The sequence below is a fragment of the Anas platyrhynchos genome, chromosome 23, assembly GCF_047663525.1.
Source record: "Anas platyrhynchos isolate ZD024472 breed Pekin duck chromosome 23, IASCAAS_PekinDuck_T2T, whole genome shotgun sequence".
Lineage (NCBI taxonomy): Eukaryota > Metazoa > Chordata > Aves > Anseriformes > Anatidae > Anas > Anas platyrhynchos.
In genome coordinates, this window is record NC_092609.1 from 1,105,990 (window position 1) to 1,115,077 (window position 9,088).

Consider the following 9,088-nt stretch of genomic DNA (forward strand, 5'->3'; position numbering starts at 1 on the left):
TGTTTCTGTTATTGCCCAGTTGTTGGTGATGAAGTACAGTTTGACCTTTTCCCTGCTGTCTTCATTTCACTAGATTATCCTCTTTCTTTCTTTTTCTAGCTTAATAAACTTCTTAATTAGAAGAATAATTTTGACAAGCTAAATTGAAGTTTCATGGGATATAAATACAATCAACCTGGGATAAATGTGCTGCCATTTCCACAAGCAGCAGCTCTTCCTTGGAGTCAGGCCACCTTTGCACCCCTATGTGTAAAACCAATTTGCTCCCCAGCATCACTGCAGCCTTGGACAAAGAGCAAAGCAGAACAGCACAGCAAGCTCTCACCAGAAACTGCTCAGTAAAAGCAACAGTTCCCCTTGCACCATGCAGGCCTCGCTGTCCCACCCACAGCTGGTGTGGTGTGATCAGATGCCACCAGATCACGCAGCGTCTTTCCCCCTTTCTATGGAAATAATGCCATCAAAAGCTTTAGGTCTAGTCAAGAGTTTTGAAGTCTTTCATGAGCAATGCAGATGAATAATGCAATCAGACTCTTCTTCAAGCAATCAGGGCAGCTGAGTATGGAAGTAGTGATTTTGCCTGAATTGGGAAAAACATGTGCCCAGAGGGGGGAAGAAAAAAAAAAAAAGAATGGTGAAATAACAGCCCAGCTGGCTGGGAGGCAAAGAATGTGTTATTGTAGCCTTTAAATACAGTAATAGTTAATGTCTGCCCTCCCCTTTCCTTTCCTCCCATGCTGAGCATCAGAGGGGACTGTGAGTGATTGAAGCCAGTAGGATGTTGTGAATGGCGAGGGCGGTCCTGGGGGCAGTCTGTCAGCTGATGGAGTCATCGTTTGTGTTCTTACAGGGACTAATATGACACAATTGCAATCAGCTCCTCATCTACAGCTCCAGGATGCCTGAGTCAAGGGCAGAAAGAATTTTAAATAAATTCCCAAAGTGAAGAGGGGAGAAACAAGAGAGGAAAAGAAAAAAATAAAATGAAAGAAAGAAGGAAAGAAAGAAAAACTGTTGTCCCAAACTGAGCCACTTCTCTCTATTTCTCCTGGTGTATTCTTATCAGTCCTCAAGGCTATTACCTTCTGGTTAAGGTCTGGTAATTGTAGGACAGTTTGTAACATAGGGATGTCTGGGGCACTGGCCCTTCTCTGAAGCAGCAGATGGGATATCCACCATCTCCACAAGAACACGTTCAATCATCTCTTGCAAGCCAAGAACACGGCACAGGCAGAGGAGACAACAGACAGCAGTGAACCTCCTATCTATTATCTCAATTAACATTCAGGCCAGGTGCTCATTAGGACTGTCCAGCAGCAGGTTTAGGTAAGCTAGGCGAGTTCTTACAAAGAAACCCAACTGCTTTAGCTCTGCCACAGGACAACCTGACGCTGGCCTACCGGCAGCGCCTCAGCTCAGCCTCACCGCGCCACAGGCAGCCATGTTGTCCCCTTGGCTGTGCAGCTGCCCCTGTGGCAGTGACAAAGCATTACCTGTGGGACCGCAGCTGGGGACAGCAATTCCGCCAAGATGACACCAGGACGTGCCAGCAGCTAGCGCAGCTCGTGCTCCACATCTAACACGTTTCTTCCACCTGGCTCCTGCCTCACCTCCCATTTTTCTGGGTGCGAACTCCTCGTTGCACTTCTCCCACCCGCTGCTGTAGGGGGATTCTGACTGAAGATGGCAGCCTTTGCCCGTTCGTTTGCTGCAGCTGAGCCAGGGCTGGCTCCCAGTAATGGCTCCCAGTAACTCCTGGCTGTTTCGCAGCCCAGCTGTCCCCAAAGCAGCCACAGGCCACCCTGGCAGTGCTGCGGGACGGCCACAGCCTGTCAGCAGCACAGATAAGAGATACAGCAGCAGAGACACAAAAGCCTCGAAGGGAGCTGACAACAGCCAGCAGACTCATTTTCTGTAATTTGACAAAACCATAGTTTATGCTGCACTGATGCTCACATTTGGAATTAGATGAAGAGTGGAAATCCACCAGGAGGCATCACGCAGTGCTCGGTTTTGGTGCAAAAATAACCTTGCTGATGTTCAGAGTGCTTTATGAACGTGAAGACTTCCACACCTGCCTCCTGAAAGGAAACGTCTCTGTAACCTCCATATCTGAAGGTAGGGAAGCTGGGGGAGAAAAATTAAGGCCACAGAGGAATTCAGCTGGTTCACAGGAACCTGTTTCAGATGTTTCTGACACAGAAGCCTATGCTTTAAGCAGCTTTCTTTCTGCAGCCACACAAACCCCACCACAACAAGCCTGCACCATGATCACCCACTCCCCAAGAGCTCACAGGGCCCACTGAGACACCACTTGGCTCAGTCTAATCAGCAGAATAAAATAATGCTCTCCGTCAGAGAGCATTACAGATCTCCTAGAGTAGGCTCATATTTGGGATTGTCCCCCCAGTTTGTTTCTCTGATGACAAATTCTTCCAATTGCTTATTAACCTTGCCCTGAAAACACGTACCTTCCCTCCCCCCAGCTCCTGTGCTAGCTCCAGGTTCCAGTGAAAGCTGGATCCTGACCTTCCAGCCAAATTTCACTGTATATTGAGTATTTGCCTGCTGGCTGGAGGAGCCATCTGTTATCAGGAGTCATCTTCCCTGTGCTTGTGCTTGCACATTGTGATAGTCTCCTCTTTATTTCCTCTTTAATAGCCTAAATGGATCAAGCTCCTTATGTCTTTCAGTAGAAAGATGTTTCCTAGGCTCTGAATCATTTATATGGCTCTTTTATGAACACTTCCAGTTTTTCAGCATCCTCTTTGTTCTGCAGACACCAGAACCTGAATCACTATCCCAGTGAAGATCTGGCTAATGGGGGCAGATGGAGCGATAAGCTTATTACATTAGATCTGTGAAAGGAAATATTTGATTTTAAAAGTGCACCACTTTGACTGAGAGGAAAGAAGGGTAACAAAGGCACTGAACTGGGGAGGCACATCCTGAAAGGATTTAACTACTAAGTAATGAGAACATCCACAGGCACATTAGGCTGGATTAAAAAAAAAAAGACACATTCCACGGCTTCAGAGCACAAACCAATAGCTGGCAGGGATTACAAATAAATGTCTCCTTTGGGTAGATTCCTCTATAATTGTTCACTGCGAAGAGAGCTTACATCTCCCTCTGAAGCAGCTGGCTCCCAGTAGACCCAGAATGCTGGGATAAACAGGTCTGGAGCAAATCACTCACCTTCCTAGACATGCACAGAGGGAAGAGACAAAGGATTTGTGCTTAAAGGTTAAATCCTTATATCACCTCTCTCTACTACCAAACCTATCTAGGTAAGAAGGCTAAGAAACTAAACAGAAATGTGTTACAGCCTGCATTCTCCCAGCCCCCTTCCCACTGCAATCACCTCCATCCAAAATGAAGTGCATGAATGCAACAGTCCTCTTATCCCTGCTTGGTTCCCACTTTCATTGTGCTCTGAACCTTCCAGGTGCAAAATAAAACAGATTGGTCCAGAATTTGGAAACAAATGAGGCAGGCTGCTTGCTCCAGGCTTCCAATTTAATAAACATGCATCTATATCTCATGGACAGTCTGTCACTTCCCTTTAATAGAAATCACCTGCTCCTCTAATAATCATTAAACAAATTGACAGCACAATAGCCAAGGCCTCTCATCTTAATGCCACCTGCAGCAAGAATAAAATAATCCACTAACATCTTTTCAAAAAGGCCATTATTCTGCCTAATACAAATGCACAAACACACACTCATGTGACACAGGATCAAACATGTCCATGAAGAGAATAAATTGCACAGGAATTCTCTTTGTTTATATAACGCAAATATTTTATTAGTAAAATCATTTCTCATTTTCTCTTGATGAGGATAATAATCCCTCGTGCTTCCTGCAGTCCTTTCCTCTGCTAGAGCCAGATCCTGAGCAGCTTTATGGGCACCATCAGAGCAAATGGCCAGGCACGCCTGCACCGACAGCTGACATGCAGCTGCTTTTCTAAATCAAAGAGCTTTCAGGCCAGAATGTGCTAAGCACTGCTGAGACCTAAAAAGTTTTCAAAGAATATACTGTCCCATACTGGGAAGGATTAGAATTGCTCTCCTATACATCTCCTGGCAGGATCCTCCAAGGTGCTGGGATTTCTGGCAGTTAATTGCAGAGCTCTCCTTGGGTCCAGGATGACAACTTTGCATGCAACCTTTAATAATACTTAAGGGTTAGATGGAATCCCTCAGTAGATGATTCAGTATGCTGAAACGCCCAAGGTGTTGTGTGCAACCTTTCTCCATCTTCATAAACAGTTAAGCTTTCAAGAAGTGCCACAGGTCTGTGTGGACTTTGCTCTTTCTCGGTCTCTCATAGATGATCTCTGTGTGCTCAGTCAGTGCACGCAGTGTTTTTGAAGCAGCCAGATGCCTCTGCTGCCATAATATTCTACATTAGTGCATGTAAGGTCGCTGAGCTTTGGTAAATAATAGGACCCAATCTTCATTAGTTGAAATCATGTCCCCTTCTATACAGTGTCTTATGGTCACACCTTAGGGTCACCATGGAAGAAAAAATAGTAATAATTTTTTAAAAATCGATGAACTGCAGTGTGACGAGTTATACCCATGGTGATGGAGCAAGCACAAGGGGACAAGGGCTTGCTCTTGGACTTGTTCCTCCCTTTTATCTCTGCATTTTGTTCTCATTCTCAGCTGCCTGTCTCAGAGCATCTGTTTGTCTCATTAGCCTGTTTCTCGTTCTCCCCCACATGCCGGCTCCAAACACAGCCCATCAGTCTCAAAGCTCTATTAGCCTTCAAAACTTTCTTATCCACAGCATTCATCGCTGAAGGACACTTGAGGTTAATGAAGGATTTTTAACAGCCTTATGCAACCAGTTTGATTGTCTCAATCATGTTGATTTGGAAGTCATGTTGTACCTGATGGGGCCTCTCATGTCTGATGAGAGTGCAAAGAAAAGATATGCTGGGATAAAAGAAAACCATGTGCCAAAGGGACAGCAACAGCTTGGCACCAGAAGCTTTACAGAGGAGCACTCTCAAAGCCAGGGACAATCAGCTCTGTAAAGGCAGGTGCACAGAAAAGTCATACCCACATTCTGGTAGCTAGAATATCCTGAGGAGCCTCACAGCATCCTTCAAGTCACCTCTGTATCTCGCCACATGTTTCGCACAGAATGGGAAGCACCTCAGGAGACGCTTGTCTTTTCAAAGCAGCCCCTACTCCCAGATCCCACTTCCCAGGCTGCTGATGTGTGGCCTGCAGCACAACCAAGGGCTCACACTGCAAGAAGCCGTCCTGTGACTTCTGTTCAGAGGTAAATTCACTGCTGTACTTCCCCTGTCATCTGGCAGCTGTGCACACAAGGCTTTACCCTCAGCTTAAAGCCGAATCAACTGTCCTTCACATCTCTCCCTCTGTGGGGGAGTATCTCCACACACAAGCATTCAGAAACCAAGGACACAGTAGAGCTGGATCTACTCCAGGACAATTCCTAGATTTAAAAAACCTCATGTGGCTACTGAGCATTTGAAACGCAGTCTGGGAGTTAGGATGGAGGATGCAAGGGAGGAGTCTGAAATGGGTTGTACATGGATAAATTGGGCCCTTGCTGTTTGTCTGGTCCTTATCTCCACAGTACAAGAGCGTATCAGTCATTTGCAGGGTTTTCTTCACAGCATGCCTATGTGGGAGGGAAATTGCATGTCCCCATTTTCCAAACAGGGAGGTGAAGCAAAAGGAGGATTACATGATTTTGCTGTTCCTCCCCAAAGTCACACAGGAGGTCTGCAGGTGAGTGGAATTGAAACCATGTCTCCCAAGCTCCCCAGCCTCTCAGCCATCCTCCCTTTACTAGGCATGACAAATGCTCTGCAATCAAACTTGCCTTGCAGAAATCTCAGCTAAGCTGATGGTGTCTCCCTTTTCACCCAAAGCTTTTTTGTTTTAGCAGGTACCAACCTTTAGTTACAGTTTGAAGCCTGATTCCTGAATCACTTATTTGTTATGGCATTCATTGCAAGGCACCAATACACTCTGAGATACACGATTACATTCCACACATCCACTGAAGCTAATTTCAATGGTGTTATAGCTGTAAATTAAACCCTCTGAGCTTAACATGCCCATGACACTGCTTTGGTGGGAGCTGGGTCCTTAGTCCACCCAGGTGTATTTCAAAGGTGAACCAGAACGCTGCAGGGAGCTTCAACGCTTGCTCAGGGGAACGCAAACACGTGTAGCGGTTCTTCTTGCTACGTGTGCTGATGTTACGATCAAAGTAGTTTGCAGTGGATATAGGTTAGTCTAACCAAAATCGTTAGACAGACAAAGATTAACATGCCTAAATGATACATGTGTTCTAATTAGAGAATGTAATCACCTCAGGCTTGATCATTATTGCTCCCTTTACGTGTAGCATTTCAGCAGCATTAAGATCCCTGGCAGTTCTTTCATCTAACTTTTATACTCAAGGACATCAGGTTTTTAATGATTAAACACCTAAACTCTATTTTTCACAAATCTTTGAAGAATAATTATTTTCCAAGTACAAACCCTGTACCAGTGAAACCTATTTTAAAAACCCTCTCATCTCTGGCTGCTGCACTTATGTCAACAGATCTTTTTGGAAACCTGACTGTGGAAAAGCAGCCCAAAAATAAAGAAAATAATATTTTGTCATTCTCTATTTTTCCATTCATTTTGTTCTGTTGGAAGATTCACAGCTCAACTGTATGATCTGTCAAAGTATCAGCATTGTCAGAGTTAAGGAGATTTTCATTTGAGACTGAGCTCTTGGGGCAGTATTACCCTGATTTGGGACTGCCTGACAACTGGAACTCATTCCTTCTGATTTAGCCTCATCTTTCTCCTCACACCTTTCTGCATATATCTAAGTTTCCCCCCCCACACACCCCCAAAAAAATAGAAAATCTCCTTTTGCAGTATTAGTGGTATGCAGGGAGAGATTCAGAAAGAGTTGGCATAACTTTTTGCACATTCATCGATACATGCATTTATTATGTGGTTAGCTTCATATGATTCTGCAGAATACATAAATCTGGCTGAAAATATAAAAATAGCCCACTATCAATCTTTTTGTAGTGGGAGATGTAGATTCATCGGTGCAGGCAGAGGGAGCACTGGCAAAACTTTATAGCAGCTTCCATAAAGCTGTCAACAGTGAAAACAGGCTGGTTTTTAAGCTCAGGGAACAAAGACCATATTGGCACCAAGTCTTACAGCAGGAATACTGATGAGATCCTACAGTCAGAGGTTTGTGGCTAGGACAAGGAAACACAGATGTAGACCTTTGAGCTCTGTACCAGCGTGATTCCATCAAGCTGTTAAAAGCAACTGCAACCCTTTTGAATGCAGCTACAAAGGATGTTTCATTTTCTCTGTAATTCTTTCAAAATATAATACGAGTCATTAGTGTGGCTACCTACCAGATATATGTGGACGTAACTATTTAGAATTATGTAAAGTTACGTTGCAAGTCTTGCTTCCCTCTATGGCTATTTTGCTGGTCTGGCCCTAAAAAACATAAACTCAGGACTGAACATTAGTTCAAGGATCACCAGTTTAGAGGGTCTTTCAGAAACATGGCCTTTCAATACCAAGGAAGCTGGAAAATAAGCTTGATTAAAGCATTGTTCTTAATATTTTGACTTAAATACAATTTCGGTAAGTTCTATTGCTTGCCACATTTCAACCCAAGCTTTTTGAAAAGGTCACTGTCAAGGGACTGGGTATTTTCATTAAAACAGTACCACCGATCACATCAACTCTTCTGTTTTCAGTTTAGCACTAAAAGCCAGAACATCAAACAAGGTTCTGTGTGCCAGCTGCTTTTGTGATTCACACTCTATGTGCAAGAGAGGAAAACATGCCATAAAAACAATAGCAAACTACATGTTCTTAGGAGATTTGTATAAGTTTTCAACTAAATATTCCTGAAATGTTTTGCATATATTCAATTTGAATGATACCGTGATACCAAACCTGTGATCTATCCGAAACAGAAATCAGGCAAAAAAACAACTTTCATCATACATGTGCAGCATACACAAATACATCACATACACGTGATAGCCACCCAGCAAAGACAAAGAAAAAGGCATCTGCGAAGGAAAAGAAACACAAAACTGCTGCAGCCCACATAGACTGACCAAAGCGATTCCAGCATCTTCTCTACAATTCCTTCCTTTTGTTACTCATCTGCTCTGACAAGAACAAGCAGAGGCCCTTGGGTAGCTCTAATCTCTTTTAGAGTTTTTCTGCCCTTATTAGTTGCAGCTCAGCTGACACCTGTCCCTCTCAGCCCAACCTAATTAGATAGCATCGATTTACATTAACTAGTGGGAATGCTTTCTGTTGTTCTACATTTGCCTTCTTTTCTACAACTCTAATTAGCAGTTAATCTTTAAGTTCATTTATAGCTCCAAAAACGTGGGAGAGAAGTCTCTTGCCCCCTGAATAAGACACTGGTTGAATTTGGAGACCTGCACACATAAGTCTGCTGCTATCACCGAACCTTGGTTTGAGATCCCTGCTCTTACAGATCGCTAAATGCAGTTATAGCCTACAGACTGGGAATTTGGCAGATTGGAATCTGAAGGATCCCACAAATAACCTTCTCATGAAGTGAAAACTGAATCAAATTGCCCAGATTGAATCTTGTAATTAGAGGCTGAAAATATCTTTTGGACACTACTACTGTATGCATTATTTGCCTTTCTGATCACTCAGAATTAATTGATAAGTGCAGCAAAGGTAAAACTACCTGGGCGTCCCCAGGCTCCAGCTCCTGTCTTGTAACTGACAGCAAAGTGACAGTGCACTACTTCAATGTAAACATTGGGAAAAATACAAACATACTGACCCAAACCTGACCCAAATTGCATTTTTCATGCAGTTCACAGAACACGTGAACCAAAGTCCTTTGAAATTCATATGAAACCCTTTCAAAATCTGTTTGAACATCCAGTTGCAGTGCTGTGTTCTCTCCGTAATGTGGTGTGTATGCTTTTTGTGCCTGAATACCAATAATTCAGAATAAAAGAAGAAACATGATTTTTGAGACTGGTGCCCCAGACACAGAA

At 43.7% G+C, this 9,088-nt stretch overlaps 1 protein-coding gene across 2 annotated transcripts in view; it reads right to left on the bottom strand.

The window, feature by feature from the left end:
• The window catches only part of KCNU1 (potassium calcium-activated channel subfamily U member 1), a 177,693-nt gene extending 169,373 nt beyond the window's left edge, over positions 1-8,320 (bottom strand). The window contains exon 1 of one of the 2 annotated variants that reach the window (XM_038166983.2): positions 8,156-8,320. The gene's annotated coding sequence lies outside the window, so the exon portion shown is untranslated. Of the gene's footprint in view, positions 1-1,493; positions 2,070-8,155 lie in introns of those variants that run through there. The other variant, XM_038166985.2, reaches the window with a different exon arrangement.
• Positions 8,321-9,088: the final 768 nt, after the last annotated feature.